We start from the raw sequence: 19,869 nt of genomic DNA, 5'->3' as shown, positions 1-19,869 counted from the left end.
CTTTTAAATGTTTTATTTCAGGTATGTGATAATGGTACCAGTATCATTACAGCAGTAAGAGAGTGGTCCTAAAATGTGTGTTGAGCACAGGCTGCGGTAGTAAGAGCCGCTTTCACTTTAATGGCCTTTTTTTGCCTTTTAAGCCAGTATTTCTGTAGTTTAATTCCTGCACTGCTTAAGACTTTATTTCTTCTTGTTCTTAATCAACCCAGTTGAGTTTATATGAGCTTTAAAGTTATACTTTAATGTAGACCTAACTGAGTAGTTTGCTTCTTCCATTAGCTCAGCAACCATAATTCAAAGTGTTGGGTTTTTTTGAAAGAAAAATCCTTACTTTGATCTTGTTGATGTTCCCTCCATCCAAGTGTTTTCAAGGAATAAAGCTCTCTAACTTCTTGTATTATTCCTCTTTCCTTCCTCTTCCCTCTTTTCTCATGTGTGTCATGAACTTGCACTTTTTAAAAATTAATCAAGAGCTGGTAGTCTTGAAAGCAGTCAGCACAGTCTAACACGGCCGGTATTCATTTGCATGTATACTGAAATGCATGCATGAGCGTCTGGCGATGCGGCAATGCCCTCTGCTCCAGCTTCAATCTGTAGATTGCTGGTAGTGCCCCATGAAGGCACCTGTACCTGTGTGGGAACCTTTAAACTCCTCGCACACACTCAGCATTGCCCATGGCATGAGGACTAAAGTAATTAGATGAGGCATAGTAACAGTGTGCAGAGTTTTAATAAAAATGTTTTGCTTATGATGAACCGCAGTGATTTTGGCTGTTGGGGGTAAATGGTTTCTTTTGTAGCGTGGTGTTTGACCTATAAACCTGACCTCAACTTTGCTAGGTTCTTTTTCTACAAAACTGGCAGCCTCCACTGTCCGCTTTCTTCAGCTCTAAAATAAATAATGAAAACTACCATAAACACAGGATTCGATATTGATTTTCTGGAGTTTAAGATAATCTGAGGTCTTCAGAGATCAGTATCCTTTACTGTGTCATACACTTATGTATGCTGCTGCTATAAAAATAAATAACTGAAGCTCTTTAAGGTCTAGTTTGTGAAAAAGATGAAACATTTATTGGCCACTATATTTTGAACATTGTATTTTTGAAGCTGAATTTGATGCTTTGCGTCCCATAAAATAAAAATGATGAGATTGAAGGCAGTAATCAAAAGAAAAGGGCTCAGTGTGTCGCTCTGTTGCTAGAATACATGTGGCTGGCTGAACTGAGCTTTGCTTCTAATATACTTTATAAATTTTTAATGATAGCTAATGAATCAAAAGCTGAGAGGCCTTGGAGATGAGTTATTTACCAGATTATTTTTTTTTTTCCTTTTGGTGCGCATCTCCTGGATCCCTCTGGTTGCAGGCTGTTTCTAAGATGTGGCTTGCGGTTCAGTCTGTTCCCTGTCCAGCGTTTTGCATCTCTTGAGTGAATACCAGGGTAGGGTTTGGTGGTATTAATTTTGAACTTTTCACATCAACAGGTGTTACAAAACCCTGTGGGAACAAAACAATGCTGATTTTTGTTTCCGTCTGAATGCCTAGGCGCTGCCTGAAACGCATCCCTGGGCGGCGGTGCTTTCCAGGCCTGACCCATCCCACCAGGTGCCGCTGTTAATGCAGCGATGCCTGGAGCCGGCGAGGAGACCCACAGGTACGCAGTCCCCAAACTCCTGATTAATACCAATAAAAAGGCAAAGGAAATTGCAGCCTGCACCCTGTGACCTGACCAAGCCATTGTAAGTCATCCAGGAAGCCTTGATGAATCAGGAGCAGTCTCCTAAATATCAGAGGGAGCTATATGATTCTGCAGAATATTGTACCTACTGAGATACAGATTTCTGCAGTGTGACCATATTACAGCATCAATTTGAAAGAAGAGGGAAAGGAATCTTAGGAGTCAAGCTGCAGAAATAAAAATGATTCACGGGAAAATGGCTCAGCAGCTTACAGCCAGCTTTACCTCTCCCAGTGTGTGGTCTGTGCTGATAGGCACGTCTGCACGGTACAGAGATGCGTTCAGTTCTCTGCCTGCCCCAAGCATGGCAGTCTCCATTACTCAACATGCATCGCTGGTGGCACCTCAGAAGTGGCATTTTGGCAAGAAAGAAATTGCAAAATCATGGTGTAAATTGAAAGCGAGCTCTCTGTCAGCCACCCAAATGGAATCAGTTGCAGTAAGGATTAGGTAATCCAGATTATGCCTGCCTGTGGGTCCTCCAGGTTTCCAGGTGGTGTGGCAGAAGGAGATTGTGTGGTGCTACTTAGAAGGGTATGCACATACTAAGCATGGGAGGGAACCCCCCAGTGCTGGTTTTAAATAGCCAAATACAGGAGAAAAGATGATGACAGTAGGTGTCTTTTAAAAGTTGGCCGTTGTATTGAGCTGATGAATTGCTGGGTCGTTACACTAAGTTTTCAAGGGAGTGATCTCCAATAACATAACGGGAAATAAGGTGATAGCATTGGTCAGTTATTAGTCGATCCCTTTAAATTGCAGGGTTCGATTCCTCATACTTGCTTACATTTACGCTTTTCAGTTTCTTTCTCTTTCTGGAGAATCAGATTCTTGCTAGGTGGGACAAGAGGTTTTGGACAAGACCTCCCAACTGTATCCCACCCAGGTAGGTGTCAAGATACAGTATCCTCTTTCTCCTTAATAACTCTTATTTCCTGACCGTGTCAGAAGTAGTATATCCAATGCTCTGCTTCATCTTCTCATCAAGGCTCACAAACCTCATGTGAGGCCCTCCCAGTTTACTATGCACATGGTTAGTAGAAGAACCAGTTTCAGAGGTGACTATGCATGGACTTGGTATGATTCCCCAGCTAGATGCAAGGTATGCTGGCCTGCTGTTGGGGTCTGCGTGTATGATTCTTTCTGTATCTTTATCACAGGATGCTGCTGCAATCCTTGGTATGATGCACAGTGAATTGCACCCAAATTTCAGAAAGATCACTTGGTGGTGGCAAGGCTGAACTCATTTTTCATAGATGCAGGCAGAGATCACCTGAAATGTTGCTTCTGTTGAGATGGAGAAATTCGTAGGAAATACACTTTCTAACCTCTGTTTTTCAGGCTGGTGTTCTCTTCCCCAAACTCTCCATAAATAGTCAAGCCATGGTATGGAACTTGGAATCCTATTTCTGGACATCTGTTAGAGTACATATTTCTCAGATGTATTTAGAATGCCTTGAAGGATGTGCTCAGTTGTCTGATTTGAGGAGGAAAGGAAAAGTAGCTTATCTTCCAAAATTAATTATAAAGTTTAACTAATGGTAGCATCTTCAGAAATCTATGCGTTTGCTAAATGATGCAAGTCAATTTATACCATGTTAATTTATTCTGGATTATTTTAAGTTTTGGAGATTCCTGTGTATGAGGGCATAACACTCAGTCCTCATATTATTTTCTTGCATCACTTTTAATTGGAATTGTAAATGTTAATGTGTAGCCTGCACTATTGTATGTGCCAGACAATTGCACTTCAGGCTGCAAGCCTACACGTTACGTCTCTTCTGGCAATTACATTTGAAACACTATATTTTGACAAAATTATTCACGATGTACAACCCTATCAATACAACCCTTGCTGCCTGAGTGTAAACAGTTTACATTCATGTAGTTGGAAGGTCTAACGTAGTATAACTAATTGGATTGTTAAATGCTTGAAATAGCTCTGGCTGGGATATTTGGGCCAGACCTTCTTTGGACTGACATAAGACGATATTCAGAACATTGCTTTTAAAGACTTGCATTTCAGTAGGCACACTGTACATGAAAAAGTGTGCAGTATACATTAATGGCTTAACTCTTTAACGGTAAACCTTATTGAACTTTATCCTGGAAACTTGACAGTGGAAGCTGGCTGAAGTTAAAAGTGAGCTTTGAAGCCCAGAGCAAAATTACTTTGAACCTGAACACATGGGATGAATCTCAACTGCTAATCAGAATATATAGAATATTTTCAGCTATTAATTTTAATTAACATTTTAATTAATTTTTTGCTTAACAACAATGGCAACAACTTTAGCCTCTACTGCTTCTCTAGCTGTGTTAAAGTATACTGAAATCAGGAATTCATGACTGCACACAGACATCTGGAGCTGGAGACTCGGCAGACTTTTGAAGTTGTGGAGTTGCTCTGATTAACACCTTCTGAGGATCTGCCTTATGAGATCAGTGCCAGTCCAGGCTTAGGTATTCTGGGTCAAATTTAGTGAATCTGGAAGATTAAGAGGACTTCAGAGTGGGTATTGTTTCTTTTAAATGTTGATTGGACCTTCCTCTATTTATGTTGAGTACTCCCCGTAGTCTGATTAGTGGGGGGCATACGTTACATATTTTTGGGATTGATTCAATTTCACTTTCAACTCTCATTATTTTCTTTCTGAGAAATCAGATGGCTCTATGGTAATTCGCTGCTGCTCTCTAAATTCTTAAATCTGTTTCCTGTTTCTCACTTCTTTAAGGTATTAAGCGTTACTCAGTAACATAGAAGTGATTGTGTCTGACTGTTTAATTTTACCGTGTTAAGCATAAACAATTTTAGTCTTGTTATTTCAAAGTGGGTATGTTTTACACAACACGCCATCAGGCTCAGTGGTAAGGTTAGCTGGTATTTGTTGGCTTCCAGCTATATTAAGTACTTCAAAATAACATAACCCAAATGCAAAATTGCATCTTACTGCAATACTGAAGAAGCCTGGCCATGGAAAATCTCCAGGTTAATGAACTTTCTGACTGAGAGTATTTGCCTTTCCAGCTGCTGAATGGGAAAGTTGGAAGTGTGAGCTCCTAGTATACTGGTCCCCAACCCATAGTAAACCACGCTATAACCCAGGCTGACAGGGGAGAGGACAGTGATGTCTTAGCACACCGCTCGTGCCATGTGCACACTGCGCTTTGTGGGACCTCAGGCTTGTGAAGGGGGCTCGCCTGGGGTAACCTCGCAGCGCGGGGGCTTCGCACATCCATTTACACTAGGGCTGATGCAGCTGCGCTCTTACCAAGTACTGGGCAAAAAGTAAAGTTCACATGCCTGGAATAGTGTCCTGCTTTATGACAGAGGGCCAGTAGCGGACAAAGTCAGGGAGTTTGTACGTCATGTACAGTAAACTTAGTAGAAACTCACTGGCTTTTTTGGGAGAAGTTGAGAAAGTCTTCACTGGGTCCACTGGTCGCAGATGCACTGCTTGGATTATTCCCTCTAAACAGCATCTCTTTATTTTTCTACCCATTTACTTAGGCTATGTGAAGAAGTGAAAGACCATCAGCTAAAAAAAAAGTCACCGAAACAGAGGAGGACTGTGTTTCTCACCCAGGCATATTTTCCTGAGAGCCTCGTGAGAGTTTTTCTGCAAGCAGGGCTCTTGAGTACAGACACAAAAAAGTTTTTTTAATACTTACACTATCTGTATCTTCTGAGGTCATGAATCTGAACTGTCTGATACGTTATGGAATATGTCATGGAGTTTGAACTAAGCAATCTAATAAGGTGGTTACTGGGAAATGTATATTAGTGGGAACATTAATGCGCTTTCTTTATATTGAAACCAGGTTTGACAATGTTTATGTAGCCCATGGGCTGAACGGTGATGTTGGTATGAGAGAGGCAGATTGTTTAGCTGAAAGGAGGGTTGAGACTTGTCATATCTGCATTACTGACTTTAATGTTTTATGCACTCAGTGCTTCTAGGACTGCTTCTCTGTGTGGAATTATGGTAATTCCTGATCAATTGTGTCTTTGTAAGAAAATATAACCGCACATAAAATAGCTAAAATGCAAGGTAGCTCTTCATTTCATAAAGACCAATTAGAGGATAGTTTATTACCCACCTGAGGTTTGAAAAGAAAAACGTTCCAATAAAAAGGTTCTTGATCAACAAAATGTGAAAGGACTTAGCAATTTTAGTTCACTAGGATTTGGCTAATGTGATTGTCCTCATTTCAGAGCAGGACGTAAATCCTTTGCATCAAGGAGCAGACTTTGGCTTCTGTTGCATGAAGACTTATCTCTTGGAAACACAATTACGTAGTTGTCTGTGACAAGTAGAGGGGCAGAGTGCCAGTCTTGGTGGGCTCAGTCCTCTCTGAGATGTTAGCAAAGGAGGAAGAGCAGCCTAAGAAGCCTGGAAGAAGGGTAGCAGAGTGGCTGCTGTGCAGTTGCCTCACGCCTTGATCATAAAAATTTACCCCCTTGATCGTAAAACCTCTGAAATGGAATGAAAAATAGAAGTAAGTGAAAGCTTGGCTAGCATACTTAGCATTGATTTGACCAACTGCCATGGAATTATTCCATTATCAGAATATTGCAGTGTATTGTTTGTTTGTTTCTTTTTCCCCAAGGCAGAAATGCATCTTCTACTAAATTTGTTTGCAATATTTTGTTTTGAAATGGCAAAACTGGTCTCAATTATGATTCTTATCTTGGCCACCAGTCATGTCAGAGCCCAGCCCAGCTCTTCAAAATAAATTCAGCATTGCTTGTTATATTGATTGCTGTAAGGATTCCATCTTGTTCTAGTTCAAACATGTTTATTTTGCAGTATAAGGATAACACTTTAGAGAACTAGGTTTAGTTACTATAAAAAATGAATTTCCTAATATTTTTTATGCTGCAAAGAATCTGAATGAATCTTCCAAATTAGTAATATGCATAGGAGCAGTAAGGAACAGGAATCCAAAAATCTAGGAGTTCCTTTTGTCCCTGCCCACTCCTCCAGTGTCAGAGTGACACAAATCCATTTATGCACACACACATTTACACACAAATAAATGGATGAATAGATAGTGTAGATAGAACGAAAGAACCCTGGTATTTTAGATTGAAGTGCCTGTCACTGACATTAATTTAGATGTAGTATTAGGGAGCCTCTTAAAGGTCAGGTTTCCCCTGGAGCGTTAGTTTACCCTGGACATTTTTACAGATGATGTGCTAAAGATGTAATGCATCTAATAACTACATCTTGGCTTCATCTACTTGATTCATCAAATACCTTCCTGCTCAATACTGAGTTTTCAGTGACATGTTATATGTGAAATATTAGAAGACAGCATGTTAATACTGTGTTGATTACAACAGATTTCTTTTATTTGGAGGTACAGAAAAAGGTGGGGGGAAGAATAAAGCTCATTTATTGCCTAGTGCTAGTGGCCTCCTGAAAATAGGGACCCCTCATTGTTCACTTAAGGGAAGATGGGTATGAATGACAGCTGCCCTTTCCTGGGGAGGTGGCAGTCAGATGCCCAGTGCTTTCACTGGGAGAACAGCATCGTGACTACCCATGCACATGGGGTTATCGTGTTGCATGCTAAACATTATATATACAACCAAATAGTATTTCTTGGATTCGTGCAAAGCCACGGATAGTTAAGTGCATTGTTGTCACAAAGACAGAGCCTAATTCTTGCCCTTATCCTGTGACCTCTTGATAATACAGATACTTAATCCATTTTAAGCAGTCTTTTAACTTGATTGTGAAGACTGTAGTTGACCAGAAACCAGAATAGGGCATCCTTGAGGTTAATAAGGTTGTTTGCTTTATAACAGTCAGTTTGTCTTTTCTACTTGATGTGAATATTTTTGTAGTGTAACATTTGCATTAAGCTGTATGCTTTGCCCTTGTCAATAACTTTTCAAAAGAAATTGGCTTTGAAATTAGTGGCATGTGCCATAGAGCTGGCACTGTTGCACTTTAGGAGTTCACCTGAGTTCACCTCTCCATCGCCGACTCACTGTGCTAAGCTGCCCATCTGAAAAAAGTTGAGAAACAAACAAATGTAAAAAAAATGCCAAGAACTTTAAGATCATCATATGAAGATGAAATACAGGTGTGAAATATTGTGATTTCACCAAGAGAAATTATTTTTTCTGTGTTGCAGAGCTAGAGCTGTGTATTTCTGTAACGCTGGCTGGGGCAGGGGGCTTTTGAGGCACGGGGGCAAGCACTGCTTTGCTGGGTGGGGAAGGGGACTGAATCACGTGTGGTCAGCAAGCGGGCTCTACATTCTTCTTCTGAATTGCAGACCTCTTCCCTGGTTTGTAATAATATTCCTAAAGGAGGGTTGTTTTTTTGTCTACACAAATCCCACTGGTTATCTGGTTTTCCTTTGCACCCAGGTGAAGGTAAAAGCAGTGGAATAACGGGGAGTTACGGTCTTGCACCCCAAAAAGCACCACACCAAATTAATTTACTGTAGTTTGGGCTGAAGACTAGGCTGTGTGTCCTTTGTCCAAACTTTGCTCCTAAACTCTGAAGCAAAGCACAGCCTCGCCTTTGTGGGTTTTTTCTTTTTCCTAGAATTGCCTTTTGTATGTATTGGCAGGAAAAATAGCATTGCTCTTAAGGATCTCAAAGTCAGTTCTGCTTCTGCAGCCTTGGAGCTGCTGTTGCACTAAGGAGGAAAAAGAGAAAGCCTTTAAATATTGAAACAGTTTCTAAAGTAAAGAGGCTTGAATTTATGATTGATTTCGAAGTGATCTGTGTTTAAACTATGAATGGGAATAAAATAGTGTCTTGTTCAAATATTGAACTAGTTTTAAAGTTAAATGGCTTGAACATAGAACTCTCTCATGGGAAATTGTATTCTCATTTCAGCCTCTGACTTGCATATTGTACTATACCTCATTGTACTCACACGCCAGTGTTTGCTTAGGCTGCACTGAGAAGCTTTCAGATAGGATTTTATTAGTTGATTTTAAAAACCCAACAACAAACCACAAAATACACTGGAAAAAATGAATAGCGGCAGATATTTTTTTCAAGGTAATGGAAATTCAGCAGAATGATATAAGCAGAGACTTAGGATAGCTTTTTAAAGCAGAAGATCAGGGGAGATAAAAGAATTAAAAAAAATTGACACAGAGATGTGGTCACTGAAGTATGGCACGATGAACGAGAACTGTGTAATTGGAGGAGATTAATCTCTGGAGCTTGGCTGATAAACAGATGAAGAAACCGTTACCTGTTATTGCTCACCAAGCCCCTCTTAATTTTTTGGGGTGGTGGCTATTTTTTATTGACTAGGCATGCTGCAAAAGTTATTATTTTTGAGATTTGCATAAGAGGCCCACAATTTCATTTGATAGTATGCACTGTCAACTTCTTAATGTGGCTGTGGCTTTGAATGCGTTTGGTTTTCTGGCTTGGCTTTCACATTTGGCCATATAATGCCTAACGAACATCTTGCATCAGGAGGAGCGAGAGCTGCATTCAAGGACTAGATAAAATGCAGCATGAGTCCTGTGTGTGCTGTTGTCGTACTGACCATAACATTAAGATTCCCTGTGTATTTTATAGGCAAAATGATGTTTCAGTTTCCTAACACTTGAGGGCATAATTACTTCAACTGACTAATTGAGCTGATAGACACTTTTGCATATTCTCAGTGCACATTTTTCCTTGGCATCAGGTCATACTACTGTTAGCTTGACCCACTCTGCCTTGAGTTTATCATCGTTGGGAGGACAAGGTGAAGCTGCAGATGAGCTGCCCTTGCTGCTGTTCCCATCTCCGTTGCAGCAAGAAACCGATTTTTGAGAGTTGGAGATTTCCTGCAACTAGAAAATTTCAGTGGCAAATCCAGAGTGTTAGAAATATGCATCTTTATGGCTGCAGACAAGGGGGTTGAGAGTAAACTGTGTTTAGTGTTAGGCAGTAGTGTGAAAAACAATCTCTGCATTGATCAAAGTTTTGTGAACCCACAGTAGAATGTGCGGGTTTTGTTTGTTTAAATTTAAGAGGACCCCTGTTTAAAAATGAGTAAGACATAGGTTTTGGATTGGATTGCGGAGGAGAGCATTACGGCAAGTTTTCAAAATTTGGAAGTTTGAAATATTTCTGTCAATAACATCACTGTATAAATCAATGAAAAAAAATTCTCTGCAACTTAATGCATGTTTTCAGAACAATGGTGGTTTTTTAATATTACTGTAGTACAAAACCAGTAGAGAATCAGTGGAAGGTTTTCTGGAACATAATAAATCCATGCAGATGTAACTGAGAAATTACGGTAAATGCAGAAACCTGGATAACTGGCATATTTTAAAAGCTAAATAAATCACGGTTGGTGGAGACTACCTAATCAAACACTACTGTTAAGCAGCAGGAGCCACCTATTCTACAGTTTTAATAAAAGAACAGACATGGAAGGAAGCTCATAGTCGGAGCCGTGTGCTAGATCATCCACGCAGTCATCTGTCCAGGGAACATCGTCACCCTCCTTGCCCACGGGTAAACAGCCTGTTGAACTGAACTGGCTGGGGCTTTGGGGGCCCGCTGGGAAGGGAAGGCGTTTTGCCCCATAGAAAGGCTGGTAATTATTGCTATATGATAAGTAGAAATGTTACTCAGACTCCATTTTCCACATCAGAGCTACATTTTTCTCATGCTTTTGGCATTTGGTGCCACTTATTTTTCTTCAGACAAATCATTAGAAGCAAAAAAAATAACAAGCCCCAAATAAAACAAATGCTAGGTTGGTTAGCTAAACCTCTTAAATGGTTGAAAACATACCACAAATGACTATAAAGCGTTGGATCGATTGTGAATTTTTAAGTATTTTCCCCTGTATCTGATACGGCCTTTCCTTTCGAGTAAGCAGACTTTTTATAAGAAGTTTTGGTAGGAGCTATGGGAACAGGAAGATTGAACCCTGTATTTTTGCTTAGGGACTGACACAGTCATGTAGCAAAAGAGTGATATGATGACTGACGGATGATGTCAGATGCAGAGATTTTGGGCCTGTTGTTCAGTTTTTGAGATGCTGCTTTTCCTAGCATGGAGTGTATCTTCACTGGGTCGTTGGTCATCGGGCAGTTGCCCAGCCCTCATCTGGGATGTGACTCTTGCCTTTTATCTGACCTCTGTTATCACGAATCGTGGGGCACTCTAGGGCAGCTGGTTTCTGGTTCCTGAGCTTTCCACAGCTCAAAATTGAGGTTTATGGCTTCTCATCCTGGGGCTATACAGTACGATCAGCAGGCTTTGCTGATAAAGGCTCTCTTGGGCAAGTACCTCCACCCAGCTGTGAGTTACATGGGACACCCTTGGTTGTAGGAGAACGTTGGTGTTTCACCCCTAAACTTGGGAGAACTGACCACATTGCGGTGAAGAAAGAGACCAGCTGGCCTGCAAGGAGCTTGGCATTGACGCTATAGCGTCACGGTTTTTCCAGCAGGTTTGTGTGACAAGTACTTTTTCACTGGGTTGGAGAATGGTATCCACTGGAGCAAAAACCCCACTCTTCCTGTTATTAGTTCATGTGCTGTCTCTCTTTTTTTTTTTTTTTTTTTTTTTTTTCTCCTTTTCATTTTGAAGGACCTTGGAAATATTCACGTTTATTATGTTCTGTGAACTTTGAAATAGTCAGTAGGTCGTTCAGGCGGTATTGCTGTCCTCAGGTTTTCTCGTCTGACATGGCTTCCATTGAATTCAGTGAAGTTAGCGATCTTTATTCATTGCGGTTTTGGCCCCAGACTGTGTGTATGTTTTTGCATGTATACATGTATGCATGTGTACATGCATGTGAGCACGCACACAGTGCGAAGGCTCGTAAGTACATGAAGCATGATGTGAAACTCCCAGAATACTGTCATTAAGGGCATTCTACAGAGAAGTCAGTGCAGCAGTTTTTGGAAGTGTATCAGGTATGCTGAGCATACTCCAGGGTCCTGAGAGGGCTCCTGAGCCACGCATGGCATTGCCACATGTTACTGGGTGTTTTTTGGATCCCTTTGCTGGCCAAGACACAAATTTGAAGAAACAAATCCATTTGAGATCAAGACAGTGGAAAGTTGTTCTAATGAAGTCTCAAAAAGGAAAGCAGAGACTTAGAAATATGATGACAAAAATGATGTATAGTTTATGCAACCTTAATTTCACCTTAGTTAAGCTTTTTTTTTTTTTTTTTTTTTTTTTGGTGGGGATGGGATATATAAAATAAAGTATTGTATGGATGAGTGTAATCCAGTGAATGGTTTATGGACACACTCCTCCAGGGAGTGTTATAAGTTCACCACTGAGTGCTAGATTTTGCATTTGGATCTCTGATTTAACTGCAAGAGGTGTAAAAACTGATGCATCGAGCCAACTCCCTACTGGTTACACATCTGAGACTCAAGTGCTTCATTTGTTACTTTTAAAGCTATAGTAAATAATTCTAAACACAAAGTGAGTTTTGTTGTTGTTTTTTTATTTTTTATTGGAAGGCTTATTGTTTCCAATAAATGATGATGAATCTACAGCAAACAAAACATTGCATGGTGTTGGTAGGAATTATTTTATCAGCTCCAAACCTGTTCGTTTGAAACAGTAGCTGTAAGGGACTTGTATATTTTGCTAACTTTACTGACTTTTGTTCTCTTTCTATCTCTCTTTGGGGGTCAGCCATCACAAATGCAGAAGCTACGCAGATCTGGAGATATCGTACTTTTTGTTGGATGGGGAGGATGGGTTGAATTAATAATCTAATATGTAGGCTGCTGGCAGCACCCTTGGTGCTTCAGGAGAATCACAGCACAGCTGCAAAAGCAGAACAGATTCTTGGAGTTTAAGGCCAGTGATAGTGATTAGCATTGGTTATTATTATTATCGCTATTATTTTAGTTTTACTGTGTCCCAGAGTGGGGCTCATGCCTCATTAGAAGGCTCTTAAGTCCTAGATTCAGAAGGTTTGGGATCTAAGTAGAAAGCTTGATGCACACAGATCAGGGGAGAACACTGTGCCAGACAAAGAGCTTTGGCAGAGAGAAGACAGTAAGGAATATGGACACAGAGTAAATTAGTTACTTCCTTCGGGTGTACATTTGTCTTAAAATGTTAAAAATGTGTGGGCAGGCTTGTGAGAGTGCGTGCACGTTTGAAGGCAGTGCGGTTGGCCTTTACAGTGAGGTGGACTTCATGTGTGAATTTTGGTAGTCAACGGATGTAAAATCACATGGATTGAGGTGTAATAAAATCACGGACAAAGGAGGTTTCTGAAGGTTAGAATCAGCTCTTGGCTGGAAGAAAAAGAAGAAATACACAGAGAGAGGTATCACTGAACAGCAGTATTTGTTGCCCTCTATTTACAGCTTTAGCAGCCCCCTGAGCTTTTCCTGCAAGAGTTAGATCCTCTTGCCTGGAGAACCAATGCCATGAAAAAATTTCACTGTCTGATAGGAGGCAGGAATAAAGCCACATGAACGCAGGCTGATAGGAGAGTGGAAGGCAGCTTGTGCATCACCAGGTTTTATCCTCTGCTGTTGCAGGGTACTGAAGTCAGATCAATTTCTCAGCCTCCCCTGTGGAAGGTTCTTCCTCGGTCCCACTCCCGCAGGATGGCGGATGGAGCACCACCTCGCCCTCCTGATGGTTAGACGTGTGCCTGTGAATTCCAGTCTCAATGCATTCACGGCCAAGTCTTAATCATTTGTTGTTATGCCAAAATTGTCTTCTAACTTGAATAGCTTCTCTGCCTCTCTATGCTTATCTCTTCTCCAACCCCCTGCAATTACACAGAAATTACATTCCTTCAGAACAGGTTATAAAACCTTGCATAACTTTTGGACCAGGCTGATGGCTTGGTAGTTCACTAGGTATGTTCCTCCCCCATTCTTAAATACAGGTATTATGCTTGCTGCTTCTGTAGTCATTTGTATAACCTCTGACTGAAGAGATTTATTAAAAACTAAGTTTTTCAGTAAGTTGAACCGAGAGCATAAAGCTTGTTTTTAAAGCCTCTCGTTTTTTCTGTATGTATATACAATTTGAACCTTAAAATACCATGTCTTACACAGTTTGCTTGCCTTCTTTGAATGTACAGAAAGGATTTTAGACCATGATCTAACCACTTCAGTGTGCATTTTCTGCCATTTTTTTCTCAACCCATGTGGTAACAAATGACAGTCAGTGCTACAGCTTAGCCTGAAAGGGAGGAATGTTCTTCAGCTCCATTGTAGGGTTGGACTTCTGGACTTGGGAGAAGGTAAGGAACTGAGGGAAGGCAGGGGAAATCTTTGGAGTAGAAGGCAAACATCAAGGGAAATAAAAAGGCAGGAAAGTGAAGAGTAAGGTCATTACATGTTATGATTTTCTGAAACATTTCTAATTCCCCAAACTGCAAGAAATGATAAGAAAATTCCCTGTTGTCTTTCACTCGCAAAAAGCCAGAATTAAAACTCTGAACATTTATACATAAATTGAACTGCAGGTGCACTTTTGCGGGGAGGGGGGGGGGGGGGGGATATTAATAAAGTCTGTAAAAAGCAACCAGAAAACTCTGTGGAGACCGCAGAAAAATCATATATTTTCCTGAAACAGTGTGGAATAACTGCATGGGTCATCTTTTCATCTAAATGCTGGTTATTCAGTTTTCCCAAGCGAAGACCACTTTGATTCTGATGGTCGTTGCATGCAAGGCAACTGATGAGGGTACGATTTCCAAACCTCTTTTTTTTTTTTTTTTTTCTCCTTACAGCAAGAATATTCTGCCCACCCCACCCCACCCCAATACCCTAGAAGATTATTGAATAGAGGTATTATTGCAGTCAGTGTGTCATTTGACTGTATTTCAGTTCATTTAGTCCCAGGTGTACTACGTGTGTGTTCGTTCTAGGGGAGGGCATGGGAGCCTTGCCAAGCCCTTCAATTATTCTTGGCTCAGAGCCTAAGCACTACATTTTTCTAACTTATGAAATGAATTTCAACTTGTAACCTGTGGCACTTTCAAGGTCATGATTGGAAGGTGTCAGGTGTGCTTTAAGAATAGTTCAGCAAGGAAAGGGCCTATTTTAAAAGTTTCTTTTATTTTCTTTTTTTTCCTCCTTTTTTTTTTAAAAAAAAAAAAATAAAAATAATTGCTGGCTAACAAATAGCCCAGAAAGCAAACTAGCATGAACTCCTCAACACCTCTCCAAATTCAACAAGACTGACATTTATAGCTTTATTGTAGCAGAGACATGGCATTTGGATTCAGATTGTTTGGACTGCAGAGTGTCAGTATAAATAGCTATGATTGACTTTTGTATGGAGCACATCTGGAAGCAATTTATGGCATTCCAGCTAGATTAAAGCATGTTTTAAAGGCATTTCACTAGTCTTTTTTTTTCTTCTTTTTTTTTCTGGCTATGGTGAATAAAGTTTCAAAGACGGTTTAGCTGCTGTTTCTGTTAATGTGGACCTAGTGAAGTCAAATTAAGGGCAACTGGGGAAAATGGTGCATTTGTTTGTTTTTGTTTGTTTTGCTTTGTTTCCCAGAATAGAAAAACCCTGAGGTGAGTGTAACTGGAGCTATGTTCTCCTTTGGAAGGTAAGATATGGCATTTGATACCAAGACACTTGCACACGGAAAGCCAGTGGACTAAACAAACATGTGCTGTACTCAAGAGTACAAATTTGAAAGGCTTAAATACTTGCTAACAGGAACTGAAACAACTGGGCACGAGAACCACCTTGCTGGTTTTGAAGCATATAAAAATGTATAAAAGCAAAAAAAGAAGGAAGATAAATCATTTATCATGACCCATCATGGTCTAATTGGGATAATACAAGGAAGTTAAACACGTGACATTTCAAGCTGAGTGGAAAAGAGGCTCAGATAAAAGGGCTGTGGCACTGTGGCATGGAGATGAACTAGGGTTAGTAAACAAACTTGTGCTGCAGAGTTTACTGGTTTATTAGCAAATTTCTAACTCTGTCTCTGCAGTAGACCTGCTGGCTTGCTAAAGCTTTCTTGCATGTGGTTATGGTGAACTGAGTTAAAGGTTTGAGTTGCATGGTTTCTCAAAGTGCTTCTGCTGAAGGGCTGGCTGCTGTTAAGACACGTTATGGGGAAAAGCCTACTGAGAAGCAGCGAAAAGCTGAAAATTCTGCTACTGATTACTGTTGCCACGGCATATTTGGTCTGTTTTAAAGTGACATTAGCTTCTCACGTCTTTCTACTTCAGAGGACTTTTCCCCAGTGCTGTAGGAAACAATTCTATAAATCTGATTCTGTGATGTGTGCATGTCGCTGGTTCATTTTCATTTTTATTAACAGGATGGGACTAATTGTTTCAGGGTTGTGTGGTGTCTTTCTGACAGCGCGCTATTCGATGTCAAACGTGCTGTCTAAAGGTTGTACCTGTACTGTGGTCAGAGATGTGGCTTCAACACAAATGGACAGAGGGTGAACTTTAGTTTGTCCGTTTTGCCTGAGCTACAGCGAAACAGGATAACCTACAGGATAACCTGTCTCCAAGCCAGCCACTGCCGGTGCTGCTCTGTTGTCATTGCTATCGGCACCTGAACTAGCTCAACTAAACCTGTATTGGAAACATTTCTGATCTCTGGCTGCTTTATCGATATTCCATGGACAGTAACTCTTTAGACTTTATTTCCTTGCTCTTGCAGGTGGAGGAGAAAAGTACACCGTCTGGTTCAGTCCCTCATGTTCTTGACAGGTGGTATAAAAGTACGAGCTTGTTTGGTTTTGCCTTCACAGAAGTTTTTAGGGTGATAACATAAAATGGGGAAGAGAGAAAATAGGGTATGAAACCATTAAGTGTTTTAATTTAGTATAGGGAAGAGTATGAGAGCACATGACTTCTTGGTAGGAGCTGTCTGATGTGACGATAAATCAGTGGAAGAAAAGAATTGTAAAAGTCCTGAAGGTGGGATATTACTTTGGCGCTCGGCTCGATGGCAAAAGTGCTTGGTAGATAATTTTTTTTTAAACGCTGTAACTTGTTTTTTTTTTACTGCACTTGTGGCCTACCTCATGCCAAATACAAGGTGTTACATATATTATGACAAATTTTATTTTATTTTAATTTATTTTATTCCAGTCTTAATAAATCCTACTTTTAATTAGACCATATGAGGCTCTAACTGCCCTCTAGGAATTTTATGCAGACTGCAGGGGAAAGGTTAAACAATATTCAGCCTTCAGAAAGCAGCAATGACAATGAGCTCCTGGAGCTTAACCCACTTGGATCTTTTCCCAGCCAAGGCAGAACACAGACAAAATTCATGAAAAGAATTCCGGTGCTGTATAAGGGTCTGGAGTCTGGCAGGTGCATGATGCTTGTATAATATACCTTTGGAGGACTAAGTTTAAGAGTTCACTGAAATATTGCACATATGTAAAGAATGTGTTTGCATGCATAAAGTCTTCATTATATACCAACAAAAACAGAAGAAAAGTTTTTATTTGGAAGCACATCTTTGTAGAGCCCAGCCTAGGTGCTTTTGAAGGCATCAAACAGGTGGACTTGCTTTCCTTGTTAAGTGAGGAGTTTCTGTGCCATTTTGTGCATTATCTTTGCTCACTTTATAGGACCAGGAGCCTGTATTGCTTCAGATTTTGAATCTGAATAATTTGCTGTGAAATTCAGTGCCATGACAGCGTGCCTTGCGCTTCAGCATCTGAGCTTTATTTGTTTAAAAAAAAAAAATAAAATCTTTCTAGCTCTCTCACTGGTGCAGACGGGCACAATGCCTTAAACCAGTTCACTGCTTTTCCTGAATTTTCACACAGCCTGGAGCAAGAGGCATCCAGTTTGAATTGTTCTAGTCCCTGTTAGTGTGGGGGCTGTTGACTGGTAATTCAGATGATACTGTTGCTCATTGCGCTCGACCAGAAGAAACATCATCAATATTAAAGCTTTTCCTGGCAGTCAGAGGGAAGAGGGGAATTGTGTTACAGCCAGGCAATACCCAAACAGAGTCGGGGTGCCACCAAACATCCTCCCAGCTCCCTCAGCTCAGCCCCAGCACAATTTGCCTTGGGTACTCCCGTATGTAATGCTGTAACTCGTAACAAAAACTTAGTCTTGTAGGCACCTATGTTTGTCACTTGTGACAACTGGAAAGAGACTGAGCTACGCTTCCAAAACTATTTAGGAGCTTGAAGTTTTCATGTTAGGTCTCTTGTGACCCTTTTCAAAGTGCCCGAAAGGGTTCAGTTTTGTATATAGATTCGTCTACGCATTTAAAAAAAAATACGTTAAGAAATAGCACTGTTTTGGTGCTGGAGCTCCACTGGTGCTAACAGTGCTCATCATGCCTTCCATGGAGCAGAGATGCTTTCACCACTCCTTCCAGCAGTGTTACTGTGCACCCCCTGCACCCTTGTGAGTGGTCTGCAGGAATAACCCATGCAGCCAATACTGCGTTCACGCGTGGGACCTGAAAGAAAACACGCAGAAAATGACTGTAATTGGTTTATGCTGCCTGATTAATTTATTACTTATTTCCTGACAAGTTCATTGAAATGTAATTTTCTGAGTGGTGATAATATCCACAGAGTAAAAGATGGAGGATGGACAAGTTGAGAATACTAAATCACGAGGAGTATTGTTGCAGGGAGACTTTGTTCGGCTTTTCATTAGAGATTGAATTCTGTTATTATATGGCCTCATTAGTTATGCTGATTGAGGCAGGGGAAACTTTAATGACTGATGTGTTAGGCATTGGAAACATATTTTAACTTACTGATGTGGAGTACGGAAAGTAATTGCTGGAGCTGTATTAGCAGGATTGGTAGGGGCACCTTAGACTCTCCATTACTTTCTGAAATGGAGAGCTGAGAGATTGTTCTGGTTATGGATGATAGCTGACTTTCTCAGTATTTCTGTTGTTAGGGGTTTAGAGCACCCGCTGTTCGTTGTTTCAGATAGCTTTATCCCTTGGATGCTGAACTCACAAGCTGCCTTGCAAGGGTGCTGTGCTGTTGTTAGCTGTCCTGTCCTGTAAAATTCCCAAGCTGGCTTTGCGTGATGCAATTATTTAGCAGTCTCATAAAATGTATATCTGGCCATCTCTTATCAGGCTCATTTAAACAAAGATATTTTAAATTGACATTCTTACACAAGTGTCTAATTTACAAATAGCAATAAATAGTCCAGGCAGCATGCCAGAGACACCTTGGAGGCTTGTAACCCGATGCTGGCTGGAGTGGATAAGGACTGTGACAATTCCATGCTTTTTTAATAATTAAAACATTGAACTGTTCTTGTACCTGATCCAAACCAGTGCTGGTAGGGTTGATCCTTAAGTCAGATACTATATGGCTGCTGAGCCAACTTACTGCTAGTGTAAATTCACCAGCAGTTTCCAAATAATTTTCCGAGTGGATTTTCTTAGTAGTAATTTTCGTTGGGATTGAGGTTAGTCTGCTGAATACGAATTTTTTTATGTGTGCGTAAGTCAACGAAAAGTATTATTTAGTGTGTTTTACTGAAGCAGTAACATTTTATAAACGTAAATGTTGTCTGTTCACCAAAAGAAAGTGTAATGCAGATTAGAAGAAACATTTTATAAGGAAAGAGATGACAAGAGGTATGGGAATTTGCTTAATAAGAGCTAGATTTTTTTTTTAATATTTCAAAGAGGCTATTTATAATGTCAGCCAAAAAGCTTTATAAATAAATGAGGCATTAGACTTACAAGAGAAAGCAGTATAAATTATAACAATGAGGATGATTACCCATTTCACTGACAGGCATGTGTAATGTTTTATTTGTGTTTGAACTGAAGGAGTCTGATGGTGTATTTTAGAAATAGGTAATGAAGAATTAATTGTTTCTTTATTAATATTAGTGACATTTAATGGTAATATATCCTCTCTCTCTTAGAATGGATGTGTGGGTGACATTGTTCAGAAGTGCTTTCCAATTATTTTAACAGAAAGCATATGTACAGAGGGTAGGCGAAGTGCAGGATATCGTCTAGGTAATTGATGCTATGCAGACTTTATAGACTTTCTCATTTCGTTTTTAATTAAAGTTTCAGTGCAATAGAATCCCGTAAAGTAAATTAAAATTAATCATCAGTAGGTAAAGCTGCTCTGCAGAGAACATAAAGCCGCCAAAACTGTTTTTCATATTGTGCATATATTGATC

General features: G+C 40.2%; 1 protein-coding gene across 9 annotated transcripts in view; it reads left to right on the top strand.

Annotated features, from left to right (window-relative positions):
• The window catches only part of RARB (retinoic acid receptor beta), a 334,649-nt gene that overhangs the window by 57,176 nt on the left and 257,604 nt on the right, over nt 1-19,869 (top strand). Inside the window, exon 2 of one of the 9 annotated variants that reach the window (XM_080385075.1) lies at nt 1,550-1,658. The exons of 6 other annotated variants lie outside the window; for them this stretch is intronic. The gene's annotated coding sequence lies outside the window, so the exon portion shown is untranslated. 2 more of the 9 variants (XM_080385077.1, XM_080385079.1) reach the window with 2 other exon arrangements.

Source organism: Falco punctatus (genome assembly GCF_963210335.1).
Source record: "Falco punctatus genome assembly, chromosome: 4".
NCBI classification, from domain to species: Eukaryota; Metazoa; Chordata; class Aves; order Falconiformes; family Falconidae; genus Falco; species Falco punctatus.
The sequence above is the reverse complement of the archived record's forward strand: the minus strand, read 5'-3'. Positions and strand labels throughout refer to the sequence as shown.